This window comes from Cricetulus griseus, chromosome 3 (assembly GCF_003668045.3).
Source record: "Cricetulus griseus strain 17A/GY chromosome 3, alternate assembly CriGri-PICRH-1.0, whole genome shotgun sequence".
Classification (NCBI taxonomy): domain Eukaryota; kingdom Metazoa; phylum Chordata; class Mammalia; order Rodentia; family Cricetidae; genus Cricetulus; species Cricetulus griseus.
The window spans coordinates 111,661,205-111,675,510 of NC_048596.1; the positions used below are offsets into that span (position 1 = coordinate 111,661,205).

Genomic DNA, 14,306 nt, shown 5'->3' on the forward strand with positions numbered 1-14,306 from the left:
GCATGAAGGAGCACTAAATAAGACCCTGGGTCTTCTGGAAATGGAATTATAGGTGGTTTTGATCTGCCATGCAGGTGCTGTGAATCAAACCTGGGTCCTTGTCAAAAGCAGTATGTTTTCTTAAGCATTCAATAGAATTTTTTTTTTTATAAATTAAACATTGATTTGGGTTTCCCTCACAGCTACCTGTAACTCCAGTTCCAAGAGATCAAGTGTCCTGTTCTGGCCTCTGCTGACACTGGCAAAAATGTGGCACACATTCTCATGCGTGCACACACACACACACACACACACACACACACACACACAGAGAGAGAGAGAGAGAGAGAGAGAGAGAGAGAGAGAGAGAGAGAGATCTACAAGGATTCTACAAGGATGACACCAACTAACCATCTAAGCAACAGTGGAGAGGCTACCTTAAATGACCTTCTCCAAAAATGAGATTGATGACTGACTTATATGCCATCTTAGAGCCTTCATCCAGCAACTGATGGAAGTAGAAGCAGATACCCACAGCTAACCACTGAACTGAACTGGAATCCAGTTGCAGAGAAGGAGGAGTGATGAGCAAAGGGGTTAATACCAGACTGGTGAAACCCACAGAAACAGCTGACCTGACCAAATGGGAGCTCTTGGCCCCCAGACTGATCATTGGGAAACCAGCATGGAACTAATCCAGACCCCATGAATGTGGGTGTCAGTGACGAGGCCTCAGAAATCTATGGGCCTCTTGTAGTAGATCAGTACTTATACCTAGGATAGGAATGGTCTTTGGAGCCCATTTCACATAGAGGGATACTCCCTAAGCCTAGACACACGGAGGAGGCTCTTGGCCCTATTCCAAAGGATATGACAGACTCTGAAGACCCCCCCCCCATGGAAGGCCTCACTCTCCCTGGGGAGCAGAAAGGGTATGTATGGGATAAGTACAGTGTTAGTAGGGGCAGGGGAGGAGAGGAGGGAGAGGGAACTGGGATTGACATGTAAAACAATCTTGTTTCTAATTGAAATTTTAAAAAAATGGAGAAAAACAACAAAATTGTAGTTTCAATATATAATAACTTGACAGATGCTGGGAAATTATGGTTGGAAATTATCAAAACATTAATGTCTTTATTTTCTATGATTAATCCATTTTACTTTAATGAGAGCACAGAAGTGTAGATGCAATAAAATCACTGAAACTCATGACATATAACACTGGAGAATCTAAGCTGAGATGCTCAGGCATTATTGAATGGTATTGTGAATCATCAAGGCATACACAAGGCAAAGTGTTTGTGTGTGTGTGTGTGTGTGTGTGTGTGTGTGTGTGTGTGTTTAGAACAACAGTGACATGGAGCTACACAATGCACCAAAGCTGAACCCTGCCAGAAATGACCTGCCATTATCTTGATTGTGAAAAAATGTTTGGTCAGTTTGAGTTCAGAAAGCTTTTACTGACTCTAGTTTATGTTGAATTGACACAAAAAACTTCCAGAGCACTATTCAGTTGCTGAATGCATCAGAAAACCCAAGATTTATACACTTTAAATGCTTAGTATCTTTTGAGGAAGGAGGCTTACTTGATATCTTTTGTGCTTCTGGTACAGTTTGCCTTTGTATTCTTTGTTTTTCTGAAACAGGGTTTCTCTGTAGTTTTTGAAGACTGTCCTGGAACTCGCTCTGTAGACCAGGCTGGCCTTGAACTCACAGAGATCTGCCTGCCTCTGCCTCTGAGTGCTGGGATTAAATGTGTGCACCACCACCACCCAGCTTCCTTTATATTCTTAAAGTTGTCTTTGACTCTTTACTTAAGCTTGTGTCCTGGAAAGGACAAAGAACTCTGGGAAGAGATGGAGGCCTGTCTCTATTATGTAGTAGGCCTGGGAACTGAGTCATGTGAACTTATTCAATTTCTCATAACTTCTTAACTAGCTTATTTACAATTCTTATTATCTGTATGTTTTGAAATCAGCATTATGGTTAAATACAACAGAATAAATTATGTAATATATGTTAAACATAGGAAGTAACACTGCACCCTACAGTGCCATCTCCCAATCTCTCCCTAAATGCCCACTAAACTTGACACTCAATTAGTGGTCATACTTGCAATAACTCAGTTATCTTGTTTGTTTATGCTTGCATGTACTTTTTATCCTGTGTTGCCAGTTGTCTCTTAGTCTTCTTTATGACACATTAGGATGGGTTTTGAACTATTTTTGTACTTGCAGATGATGTAAAATGAGGGAAATACTAGAAGACATAGTCTGGAACGATTTCAGATCTATGATCAGAACCTGAATTTCTAGTTTCTTAGTCCAGAAATCTTTCAGTGATGTCTGCTTTGGCTCCATAGAAAATGTACAAAACCGCCCCTGTGTTAAAGGACCACAGAGAATCAATGGTTGCCATTCATTTAGTTAATTGAAATTTATAATAGTGGAAGCAAATTTACAGACATATATGCTCTTTCTATTTCAATATATGCTCATATGACATAGAATCTTTTAGTTTTGGTTTGACTAGATAGTGCTCTATTGCATGTGACAATAGATCAGATGATCTATTGAACAGATTAATGTTCAGTGTTCTAGGTCCTTGTTATTTGAAATGTGATACCTGGACAACACCATCCACATCTCTAGGTATTTGTTAGAGTAGCACAGTGCATAATCTGCATTTCAATATGATCTTCATATGATTTACATGTAGCTTAAATGACAATAAGGCATGCTGTCTATGATTGTGTTTTTCAGACTTGAACATTAACAGAGATCAGTTCAACAGCCTAAAGTAAAACAAAACAACATCATCAACACAAAAAGAGTTGAACAGATGTTATAGAGGACCCATGAACAAAGTTCTAGACTAATTAAGATGGTTTTACACATTGTGCAAGTTTCCCCAGGTAATTCTAATGCATGGCTCTGGTTGAGCATCATGCAAGGTATAGTGCATGTAGAGCATGTAGTTCAATCTGTTCTGTTTCTCCATAGACCTTCATCTGCTGAATGGAGAACCTGTGGCACTTTCTTATTAGATTCCATCCATACTGCATGGACTCTTAGACAGAGGCATGGTTCCCCTGCACAGCAAGATATCAGAAACTCAACTTGAAGTGGTGATAATTTTGTAAAAAATTAAATTAATTGGGGGAGAATTAGTATATTTTATTTCTGTACAAAAATTAGAAAAATTACAGAGGAAAATAGTAAGATATGCTGAAGCTTATATCCATCCCAAATTGAAATACTGAAACCTAATCCCAATTTGATGGCATTTGGAAGTAGAGAATTTTGGAAGTAATTAAGCAGTAAGGTCTGGACCTCCTTAACCAAGTAGCTGGTTATGTCTTCAGGGCATGTGAGGACACAAAGAGTTGCTGGCATCCAGAGACAGCCCTTACAATCCTGCCAGTACCCGGATCCCACAGTTCTGGTTTCCATAACAGTGAGGAATTAATTTTTATTGTTTATAAGCCACACAGTCCATGACACATCATTGAGAGACCTAGGAATTGGGACATGTAACATTGAAAATTAACTCAGGACTGGAGGGTATAGAAAAGACGAGAGAACTTTGGGCAGGGAGTACACTGATGCCAGGCCTAAGATGTAAGGCCTTCCCTCTCAGGATCAAGAGAAGGAAGCATTAAATTACTCTGTCCACCTGCCAAAATCAGATTGTCTCTTCTTTCTTTTCCCATGTCTCTCCCAGTAGATACTTGAGGACAGTTTGAACGGCTTTAAGGAGCTTCACTAAAATCAGATGTTTTATGCCAAAGTGGATGGAATGGAATCTGTCACTTTGAACTGCAGATTGGACAGTCACTGCTGTGGTTGCAATCTGCAGACACCAGCTGCAGAAGTCATAAAGCTTATCTCCAGACTCACCCTGCCAACTAAATCAAAAGGGCCTTTCCCTATCTGACAGGGGAAAAAATCCTCTTAAATTTTTATTTGCTCCCACACTGTTAGTAATTTTCCAATTAGAAAAAAGATAAGTATGATAAATATAAATGTATCTATTTTACTTTCTACCAAGGAAATTCCTAACCCTGTTAGTAATATTTTAAATAGGAAAAAATTAAAAAAATAAATTAAATAAAACCATATCTATTTTATATCTATTTTACCTTCTACAGAGGTAGGAAAGAGCTGGAGCTGCATTTTATTGTTGACTGCACTTCCTACTAGGAAATCATCTTGTATTTCTTTTTACAATTAACTTTGCAATAAGCATTAATAACAAAGCATCACGAAGCACTGTTATTGTATTGTTTTGATAAATAATACTATGCTAAGTCTATACTTTTATAGGTCACCTTTGTTTTGTTTTTCACAAGTTGATGATTACCACAACCAATTTTATTTTTGTTCTCTGCTGTATTTTCAGCATTGATTAGCTTTTCCTTCACATCATATTCCCCAGATTTGGCTATGATCCTTGTTCTGTTCCTTTGTGATGATCTATGTAAAATACTTGCACGTGTTATTATACAATGCTGCGTTTTTCCGTATGTATGTACCACAATCTGTAGAAAAAGTATTTTAGTTGGTAGCTTACTGCTTCCCTAACACAAACACATGCATACACATAATCATTGGTAGAAACTACTATGAAAATTATCATTATTTCTCTGTGTCTACATTTTCCTGTAGTGATATATTATTTATGATTTACCAAAGCTTGACTGAGGATTCAGAAAGTGAAGCCAGCTTCAAGCTGTAGAGATCAGGCAGTGGGTGATACACACCTTTAATCCCAGCAGCAGAAGCTAGGAGGTGGTAGTATACACATTTAATCCTAGGACTCAGGATTAAGAGTAGACAGATCTCTGTGAGTTCAAGGCTACCCGTGTCTACACAAATTGAATCAGTCTAAGAGAATTAAGGTCACAACTTTAGTCCCAGCACTAGACAGGTATAAAAGACAGGAGCAAGTAGTCAGTAGGAGACATTGGTTCTCCAGACACATTGAGGAGAGGCAGCAGTTTGAGATTGGTGAAGAGCTGCTGTGTGGATCAGCCTTTCAGCCTGATCTAGATGTAAGAGTTAGTGGCTGGCTGAATAGCTTCCCTGATCTTAAGCTTGAAGCCAAATATCTGTCTCTGGGTCTTTTATTTTTTCATGTTACATTTTCCTCCAAACCATTCTTATAAAATTGCTGGTTAATGGGCCAGTGAGTTTGGTTAGCTGATAAAGGTGCTTGCCACTGAGCCTACAAACCTGAGTTTCATCCCTGGAAATCTCATGATGGAAGGAGAGAACTGACTCCTCTAAAATGTTCTCTGGCCTTCATAGATAGGCTGTAGAATGTATATATACATACACACAGGGAAATGAAATAAAAATAAAGATGCTGGCTGTTCATAATTTTATAATGAACAAGTCATAACCCAGAGTTTATGAAATACTAACAATATTAAACAATATAATATAATGCAGTACAATATAATAAACACTAACAACATAATACACATTTGAAGCAAATGCTACAGTTCTATTTTAAACACAAGAACACTGAAAACTGAGAGAAAGCAGTGTTTTAAATGGAAAATCTGAAACTTGAATTCAGGTCTTACATTCTTGATTTTGATTAAGGATTGAGCCCTTCCTATGCTGTCCAGGCAAGGGCCACACAACATTCCTGGTTCAGTCTCCTGAGTTGCCCTCTCTATAGCACACACATCATACCTGGCTTGTCCACATTTATTGTCCTACCTGACATCCATTATTGCTCCTTAGTACTTCATTTTGATTAACCTTTGCAGAAACAGTTACCAAGTCCCTGTGAATTATTCTTAAGTTTAAATTTATCCTTTTCTATATCCCATGTTCTTATTGTCTCACATGCAGGCTATCACAGGTCTTTTATATTAGCTCATTGAGAATTTTCTACAATGTATTTTTGACATATTCCCCCAACTCCTAGAAGTTCCTGTTTCTTGCCCACCCAACTGTGTGTACTCTTTTGTGATTTTAAGCACAGACACCCTAATTTGTGCTGCCAAGATAATCTTGAATATTTGACCAAACAATGAATGTGTGGCCATTCATATGGGTGTGGGATAGGCTTTGGAGCCTATCCTGGCACTCTCTCTGGAGACCAGGCTGGCCTCGAACTCACAGAGATCCACCTGCCTCTGCCTCCCGAGTGCATGCATAGCTATCCTACAAACTGGACACACCTACAGGAGACTGTGAAGATAAAAGATAAAAATTCCCTCATTTGGTATAAGCAAATAGACACAACCCACCATATACATGTTTTCAAGATAAATAGGATTTAAGAACATCCAATATGCAGACATTTCTAGGCTATCTCTGTGAAAGGATCTTTTGACTCCTAAAGGGTCATGATCCATAGGTTGAGAACCATTGCTCCAAGTACATTGCCATACTGGTCCCCCCCCCCAGATTTCTTAGGTTATTGTCTCAATGTATCATAGGATAGGAATAGCTCAGTCTCCACTATTTAGTGTTTGGTGATCATAACTGTGGCCCTAACTCTAGCCTTTTACTTACTTATTTTTTTAAGATAACATTTTTTTTTGCATTATGATATGGTTACAAACTCCTTAGTTCCAGAGAGTAGGTTGTGGTAGTTTGAAAAAATTGGCCCCCATAAATTCATAGGGAATGGCACTATTAGGAATTGTGTCTCTGTTGGAGTTGCTATGGCTTTGTTGAAGGAAGTGTGTCATTGTGGAGGTGGGGCTATGTGATCATCTATATGCTCAAGTATATTAATAGCATAAAACACTTTATGAACTTAAAATATCCCATTCCATTATAAATTTAAATATTTTAAAAGCTACTCCTTGAAACATATCCAAGTTTTTAAATATAAATTGCCTGTAAAACTCCAAAATTTCCTCTTAATGATGTTTAAAATCTCACCCAATTGTATGCTCTTGAAATAAAAGTACCATTTTTACTTCCAGAGGGTGGAAAAAAAAGGCCATAACCATAATCTGGACAAGGGAAAACCAAATTACCATAGTGCAAACAATTCAGTATTCAATATGTGGGATTCACTCACAGTCCTCTGAGCTTCTGCAAGGGCTCAGGACACCTTTCTAGCACTGCCCTTGGCAGCACATACAGCCTGCTTTCTAGACCCCAGCCAGCTCCATTTCATTGTGGTTGGTGCTTCTGGTGTCTATCACATGGCACTGACATCTCCAAAACTGCTGTGTTACTTCTGGGTTCTCTTTAAGATTGTCAGCCCTACCACACAGTAGCAAGCCTCAGCTATTCTCCACGACACTTCATATCTTTAAAACCAAGCCTACCTGGGTGACTCTCATATTACAAAGTTCAGCTGTCAGCACAAAATACATTTTCATATATGAATACATGGAAGTGCATTTCTAATATCTTACTAAACAAGCATTGTTTCTAAATCCTATCTTTCATAAACCTTGTTTTCAGAACAGGAATTATGAAACAAAATCCAAATTATCTTGGAGACCTGTTGTTGCCTCATTGGTTGGTGGTTTACATCACCACCTTTAATGAGGATAGTGGTGAAGTCACATGACATCTATCCTCCCCATTCTTAGCAAAGATGTCTGCAATCCATGTGACTGCCTTCATCCTGATGGAGGAATGAAGCTAAGATGGCATCAAGCCACTTGCTACTTATATCCCAAGATAGGGTCATGCCACATGGATACATTGAGATGACCTATGCAAAGATTTTTTTTTAACTATCAACCCCATGTTATTAGTTTTAAGTTCACTTTATTCATAGATTTTACAGATTTTTGACATACCCAATGAACTTACAAATCTTGAAAGAACTAAAAGTTCATATAATAATCTTACACATCTTGAGATAAGGTTTATATCTTAGTAAAATTTTAGGAAGTTAAATGAAACCAATAGTATATTTTTTAGCTGTTCTACTTTGCTCTTTTTCCTGTGACAAACTCTTGAAATCTCCTGACATGGAACATAGAAGAAACTTCTAAATATCTTGGATCTGAAGAAAAGGGAGCCACAACCCAACTCTAGAGCCAACTTTTCAATAAAGTAGAAGAGCATATAACAATTTTAATGTTATCCACACCTAAAGGCATATAAATCACTGCTAAAGCAGCCATGGCAAGCAGCATTAGTGGTGGCAGCTGATGGCTGACAGTGGCAGAGATAGCAAAAATAAAAACAGTAGACACAGAATGCACAAAGCTCACACACTCAAAGGAGCCAAGGCAGAAATAAAACATGCATTGTCCACCATCATTTATATTCATACATTCAGCTGAGCCTGGCCTACACCTGTCTGGGCTCCCATATTTGCAACAAAACTTACTGATATACCAGATATCATAGACACATTCACTCACACAACATAGACAGACAAAACTTAAAGAAATGAACCAGGTAGGCATGCAATGTCTTGCTTTTTGCCCTGGATGGGAGAGTATGTGTGGCCTCATTGACCCCGTCCTACCCTCCACATCCTAGATCAGGATACCACAGAACAGAGTCAGACTATGATTCATTCACCAGGAAGCCTCTGTGGATGCTTGCTGTTTTTCTCAGAAAGATAGTTAACTCTGGTAGCCTACAAAACAGAAGGCATGCTTTGCAGTCTTGGAACATTTCAAAGCGTTTGCCTCCTAAGGTGACCCTCAGCTCCCGAGTTCTGGAACAAGGTCAGGCTATAGAAGCTGAGTGGGTGGTGTGAATTCTGGGGGTATCCAGAAAATGTTAATCCTGCTGGGTGAGAATAAGTACCATAATTTTGAATCAAAGTTGAAGCAATCTTTAATCAAATATTGGCCAGGATGAAGGACTCTGACCAGGTCTATTCTGGGGTTCCCAGAAAATGGCCAAAAGCTACATTGGCCAAGTACTTATAAAGGTAAATCCACATGGCTATGCACTTCTCTGCCTTTGTCAAATTAGGGGCAAGCATATATATATACATCCTGATATAATATATATATATATATATTATATATATTATATCAGGATGTATATATATATATATATATATGAAGTGTATATATGAAGCATACACACACACACACACACACACACACACACACACACACACACACACACACACACACAGAGCTCCCACCTACATATGATCAAGCATATCTCATGCAGCTGGTTAAACCAAACTTGTTTAGGGAAGTGGAAATATGTGGCTTGTTACCTTATATGAACAAAAGCCTTCAGCATCTCAGGAAGTATCTTTCCTCAGGTAAAGGGCTTACAAGTTAGAGGCATTTTTATTTCATGGATCTCTTTGACACAGTGATTAAAACTTAAAACATAACTTTGGCTCTCAAACTTTTGCCTGCCTGCTTGCCTGCCTGGTTCCTTGCTTCTACTTCAATTTTCAAGTCTTGAACCATTTCCTTCACCTGCTTGATATTTTTCTTGACTTTCTTGTCTTTCTTTAAGGGGTTTATTGATTTCTCCCATTTTTTTTGTCTTTTACTAGACTTATTTAAGGGAATATTTTATTTCCTTTTTAAGGGCCTCTATTACAGTCATAAAGTTATTTTAACTTTTAACCTCATTTTCTTGTTCTCAGACACATTGCAATATACAGTTCTTGCTGTTATAGGATCACTGTGTGTTTTTTGTTTGTTTGTTTGTTCGAGACAGGGTTTCTCTGTGTAGCTTTGGAGCCTATCCTGGCACTCTCTCTGGAGACCAGGCTGGCCTCGAACTCACAGAGATCCACCTACCTCTGCTGGGATTAAAGGTGTGGGATCACTGGGTTCTTAATGGTGTCCTATTTCCTTTTCTGTTGTTGAATCTCCTCTTACGGTGGTGTTTACTATCTGTTTTTCCAACTGGTGTGGGTTGTACCTGTGCCAGTGTAGTCTGCTGTGGTTGCAAGGAAGAGCTGGGCACAAAGATAATGGCCAAGTTCATGGGTTTGGGCAGCTGAGTTGTCTTGGGGGAACAGAATGAAGTGGGTTGTAGTGGTGGTAGTGGAGCCTGGAGACAGGTCTCTCACTTGCTTGTAGGCTGCTGGGGATTGCCCCTTCCTTCCTTCCTTCCTTCCTTCCTTCCTTCCTTCCTTCCTTTCTTCTTTCCTTCCTTCTTTCACTGCCTTCTTTGTTCCTTCCATGAGGTGAGGAGGATTGGCTTCAAGACCTTGCATAGGCACTCCACTATTAAACTGTATACCTAGACCACATCTCTCTCATTATTAATGGTTCTAAGAAAACAGTACATATTGACATTTATTTAACATTAGATAAAAATATTCTACATAGTCACATTTTAAAATGATCCAATTTTCCAAAACATTGAAGTCAGAAGTTATGCACATAGTAATAACTCTAAGTGTATTTATTTAGGATGTTAAGATCAAACTTGTTTTAACCTTGTTCTGTTGCTCTCTCAATTTAGTGAAAAATATTAATAAAATTTAGGATATGCTTATGTGATTAGAAATGTAATAGAATAGCTCATGTGATTTTCAGGTAAACATTTTAAAACTTTATCTTTTGTATTTTAAAGTAATATATATAAATAGTTAATATTTAGTATATGATCTATAGTAAGAAACAATGATTCCAGTTCAACTAATTTTTCCTAACCTTGAGACAAAGGTAAATAATTCCATTATGTCCTGTTTGTGTTGGAATTTACCTTCAGAGTTATAAAAAATACTTTTAGTGCTGTTTCTTACCATTGTATTTTCCATTACTTGAATATATCACTTCAAAAGATGAGTACTTGGATAGAATTTTGAAAAGTGTGGCAATATCTAGATTTTCTTTCTTTCTTTCTTTTTTTTTTTTTTTTTTTGGTTTTTCGAGACAGGGTTTCTCTGTGGCTTTGGAGGCTGTCCTGGAACTAGCTCTTGTAGACCAGGCTGGTCTCAAACTCACAGAGATCTGCCTGCCTCTGCCTCCCGAGTGCTGGGATTAAAGACGTGTGCCACCAACTCCCTGCTTAATACCTAGATTTTCAAATGGGATTTATAATGGAAAAGACCCACCAAGACCGACATAGATGTCAGAGCCATATGTGGAAGTATAATGAGGAAGTATATAGAGCCTTTATGTGGTTCTCCAAATATAACTCCCAACTAGTAATAGATTCTGGAATTCTCTCTCTCTCTCTCTCTCTCTCTCTCTCTCTCTCTCTCTCTCTCTCTCTCTCTCTCTCTCTCTCTCTGTGTGTGTGTGTGTGTGTGTGTGTGTGTGAATGCTTGTGTATATGCCTGTGTATATGTGTGTGTTTGCTAATGATAATGTTTTCATCTGTCTTTAGTCAACAAAACTCCTATGTATTATGCCATATTCCTTAGTATTATAACCTACATATTAAATGCTGAAAGAACTTCTAATGGTTGGTTTATTTAAGTTTTTAGATCAGTGAAAGGATGTTTACACAATGACATTAAAATAAAAATAGCTCACATAATGTACTAATATAGAAAAGTCAATAAATAACTTATGTTTACAAATATTTGTAAAGATAATACATGACATTTGATTAAGAAAAGGATAATCAGCCAGGACTTAACTTTTTTTTAATTTTTAGAATTTATCATTCTCTTATATATTGCATCCTGACTGCAGTTTGCCCTCTCCTCTCTTCCTATCCTCTGAGTCCCTCCCCACCACACCCCATCTCCCCAAGATACACTCCTCATCCTTTCCCTTCAGAAAAGGATAGACCTTCCAGGGATTTCAACCATTTCATGTCATGTTTCAATAAAACAAGGCATATCCCCTCATGTTAAGGCTGGATGAGGCAACCCATTAGGAGGAAAAGTATTGCAAAAGCAGGCAAGTGTCAAAAACAGTCCCTCTTCCTACTGTTAGGAGTCCCATAGGAGCAACAAGCTACACAAACATATATATAATAAGTGAGACCCATCCAGGCTACCCAGTTGTCAGTTGAGTCTCTTTGAGCCCATTTAAGCCCGAGTTACTTGATTCTTTTGGTCATTTTCTTGTAGTGTTTTGAACCCTCTGGCTCCTACATTATTTCCTTCCCCTCTTATGCAGGATTTCCCAAGTTCTGCCTAATGTTTGGTCATTGTTCTCTGCATCTTCTCTCATAAGTTGCTGGATGAAGACTCTGATGATGATTAAGCAAGACTCCAGTCTATGAGTATAGTAATCATTAGGAATTATTTCATTGACTTGTTTTTTTTTGTTTTGTTTTGTTTTGTTATTTCTGTAGATTGTATTTGATTCTATCCTTGGTCTCTGGGTTTCCAGGCTCTGGTTCCTGGCCATCCAGGCAATATCTGGCATGGGCTCCCTTTCGTTTCGTGGGTCTTGATTTGGATCAGTCATTGGTTGGCCACTTCCACAAGTTCTGTTCTGACTTTACCCTATCACATCTGTCAGGCAGGACTAATTGTTGGTGGAAGGTTTCGTGGCTGGGATGGTGTCCTAATTTCCCCACTGGAAGCTTTGTCTGCTTGGAGAGGATGGCCAGTTCAGGTTGTGTATCCTCCAATGCTAGGTATCTTCACTAGGGTCACCCTCATGAATTCCTGGGAGTTTTCATTGCACTTGGTTTCTACCTTGTTCCAGAAATGCCCCCTTGTTCAAGTTGTCTCTCCACCTCTCTCCTACCTAAACATCCTGTTCCTATCCCTATCTTCCCCCAGTCTACTCATGAAATCTATTCTTTTCCTCATACCCAGGGATCCAAGCATCCCCCCTTGGGCCTTCCTTGTTGTTTAGCCTCTCTGGGTCTTTGAATTGTAGCATGATTATCCTTTATGTCTAATAGTCAATTATAAGTGAATACATATCAGGTTTCTTTTTTTCAGTCTGAGTTACCTCATTCAGCATGATTTTTCCTAGTTCCATCCATTTGCCTGAAAATTTCATGATTTTATTATTTTTTTACCAGCTTAGTAATGCTCCATTTCATAAATGCACCACATTTTCTTTATCAATTCTTCAGTTGAGGGTCATCTAGGTTGTTTTCAGTTTCTGGCTGTTGTGAATAAATATGAACATAGTTGAGCAAGTGACTTTATGGTAGGGTGGAGCATCCTTTGGGTATATACCCCAAAGTGGTATAATTGTGCCTTGAAATCAATTCCCAATTTCCTGAGGAAGAGCCATATTGATTTCAAGTTTTCACTTTCACCAGCAATTGAGGGGTGCTCTCCTTGCTCTACATACTCGACAGCATGAGTTGTCACTTGCGTTTTTGATCTGAGCCAATCTGAAAGTTGTAAGATGGAATATCAGAGTCATTTTGATTAGCATTTTCCTAATGGCTAAGGGTGTTGAACATTTCTTTAAATGTTTCTAAGCCATTTGAGATTTCTATGTTGAGAATTCTCTGTTTATACCTATACCCCATTTTTATATTGGATTATTTGTTTTATTGATGTCTGGTTTCATGAGTTCTTTATATTTGAGATATTAGGCCTCTGTTGGATGTGAGATTGGTAAAAATCTTTTCCCATTCTGTAGGTTGCCATTTTGTAGGACTTATATTTTAACCAAAGAATTACTCTTGAGTATCTAAGATCCAGCATCCATTCTATAACATGGTATACTCATGATTAAAAATATTGAGAGTCCTGCTACATATCTAAGTCTTCAATTTCACAAGGGTCTAACTTTATGCCACTTGTATGTGTCTGAAGGTGTGTGACACCAAGCTTACTTACAAGTATTTTTATCAAACCAGCAAACAAAACAGAACAATGAAAATAATAGTTTTAGGTTAAAGGGAACAAAATATATCCTGAGAATAAGATGTGTGAGCAAAGAACAAACACATAAAAATTAAAATCTTGTATCTTGGGCATGTGTGTATCTGTGTACATGTTCTTAAGTGTGGATATCTGTATGCAAGTGTAAATGGAAAACAGTGTGATTTTTATGACAGAGTTTCACACTGAAACTGGAGATTGGTGACTGTCTAGACAGGGTGTCCACCCAGCCCGAGGGACTCTCTCTTCTACCTCAGGACTTGTATTACAGCTGTGCATCAGTACACTTGACTTTTATGTGCATGATGTTTATATAAACTCAGGTCCTCATTCCGTACAGCAAGCGCTTTCGAACAAAGCCATGTCCCTAGTCCTCTAGAACCTAGTATCTTCAAGAGCAATGGGTCATTAATAATCTAGGGAGAGATTATTTATGGAATATTTTAGGAGACGAAATATTAAAGGTAAGGAAAATAAATCACTTATGAGAAGATGGAGAGTTATCTCAGTTCAGACTGAAAGTAATTGGCAAGGTTAACTACATAGCTCTCTATTTGTATATGTTACCTTTTGAATGCAGTTCAACTTCCACCAGAGACAGATCAATAATAGATGCAGTGACCTCTGACAAGCTCATC

At 38.2% G+C, this 14,306-nt stretch overlaps 1 protein-coding gene across 3 annotated transcripts in view; it reads left to right on the plus strand.

Moving 5' to 3' along the window:
- Positions 1-8,560: 8,560 nt before the first annotated feature.
- LOC100768684 (glutamate carboxypeptidase 2) overlaps positions 8,561-14,306 on the plus strand; it is a 138,870-nt gene continuing 133,124 nt past the window's right edge. Inside the window, exon 1 of one of the 3 annotated variants that reach the window (XM_027407583.2) lies at positions 8,561-8,650. The gene's annotated coding sequence lies outside the window, so the exon portion shown is untranslated. The remainder of the gene's footprint in view (positions 8,651-14,306) is intronic. The other 2 variants (XM_027407582.2, XM_027407581.2) reach the window with 2 other exon arrangements.